The following is a 426-nucleotide window of genomic DNA, read 5'->3' on the forward strand; positions in this document are numbered from 1 at the left end:
TTAGCACACAGTCACACAGTCTATTAACTAAACGCATAAGAGTATTTTATCTAAAAATGTGCATCAGTTCAGTTCAGTTCAGTTCAGTTGCTCAGTCGTGTCCGACTCTTTGCGACCCCATGAGTTGAAGCACGCCAGGCCTCCCCGTCCATCACCAACTCCCGGAGTTCACTCAGACTCACGTCCATCGAGTCAGTGATGCCATCCAGCCCTCTCATCCTCTGTCGTCCCCTTCTCCTCCTGCCTCCAATCCCTCCCAGAATCAGAGTCTTTTACAATGAGTCAACTCTTCGCATGAGGTGGCCAAAGTACTGGAGTTTCAGCTTTACCATCATTCCTTCCAAAGAAATCCCAGGCCTGATCTCCTTCAGAATGGACCGGTTGGATCTCCTTGCGGTCCAAGGGACTCTCAAGAGTCTTCTCCAA

This window comes from Bison bison, unplaced genomic scaffold, assembly GCF_000754665.1.
Source record: "Bison bison bison isolate TAMUID 2011002044 unplaced genomic scaffold, Bison_UMD1.0 scf7180017851750, whole genome shotgun sequence".
NCBI classification, from domain to species: domain Eukaryota; kingdom Metazoa; phylum Chordata; class Mammalia; order Artiodactyla; family Bovidae; genus Bison; species Bison bison.